The 1101-nt window shown below is 41.6% G+C and overlaps 1 non-coding gene across 1 annotated transcript; it reads left to right on the forward strand.

Annotated features, from left to right (window-relative positions):
- Nucleotides 1-397: 397 nt before the first annotated feature.
- Nucleotides 398-503, forward strand: LOC122120695. Its single transcript, XR_006149771.1, has one exon. It is a non-coding gene; the product is annotated as a U6 spliceosomal RNA (small nuclear RNA).
- The last annotated feature ends 598 nt before the right edge of the window (nucleotides 504-1101 follow it).

Here is a 1101-nt window from a genome sequence, read left to right on the forward strand (position 1 = left end):
GCAGGAGGAGGAGGAGGAGCAGGAGGAGGAGGAGCAGGAGGAGGAGGAGGAGCAGGAGGAGCATGAGGAGGAGGAGGAGGAGGAGGAGGAGGAGGAGGAATAAGAAGCCTTGCACAGGTGGCTCATACCCATAATCCTAGCTACTCAGGAGGCTGAGATCTGAGGATCATGGTTTGAAGCCAGCCTGGGCAGGGGAGTCCATGAGACTCTTACCTCCAAATAACTATCAAAAGAGCTAGAAGTGGAGCTATGGCTCAAGTGGTAGATTTGCTAGCCTCAAGCCAAAATCTCACAGACAGTGCCGAGGCTCCATTTTAAAGCCCCAGGACTGGCACAAAACAAAAGAAAAAGGAACAATATTTAAATTTTCTCATTTTTATTTTGTTTGTATCATCATGTGCTTGATGCAGCATCACATATACTAAAATTGGAGCAATATAGAACAGATTAGTATGGCCCTGTGTGAAGCTGACACACAAATTTGTGAAGCATTCTAAATTTTTGAGTGAATGATAGTGACCCTGGGGTTGTTTGTGAGGACAAGGTAAGAAGTATAGAGATTAAGGACAAACAACATCATGATACTTTGCATCTAAGTACAAGATAACATAAGGAAATTCACTGGAAGCTGTTGAAAATAGCAGGGTAACAGGCAATAAGAAAGAGAAAGCAACAGAGGTGTTTGATGTGATCAAAATAGAATATATCCATGTGTGAAATACGATGGTGAAACTCATTTGTACAATTAACATGCAATAAAAAAGTGACAAAAATGTGAAACAGGTTGTACTGGGAGGTGGATATCAGCAGGAAGAAGAAAGGTAAATGGAGAAGGTGAAGGAGGGCAGATACCAAGGAGGTAAAGTGCTCTATTATATATATATATATATATATATAGAGAGAGAGAGAGAGAGAGAGAGAGAGAGAGAGAGAGTGATCCCTCATCTATCACAGGAGTTACAGTCCAGTGACAACAGCAATGGGTGAAAATCCACAAAATAGCATTATTATATGTGTCGCTCACTATATTGAGGTTTACTTATTGCTACTTCGCAGATTTTCACCTATTGCAGGGGTCTCTGGAACGTAACTCCCATGATA

This window comes from Dipodomys spectabilis, unplaced genomic scaffold (assembly GCF_019054845.1).
Source record: "Dipodomys spectabilis isolate Male_0828 unplaced genomic scaffold, ASM1905484v1 ptg000176l, whole genome shotgun sequence".
In the NCBI taxonomy this organism is placed as follows: Eukaryota; Metazoa; Chordata; class Mammalia; order Rodentia; family Heteromyidae; genus Dipodomys; species Dipodomys spectabilis.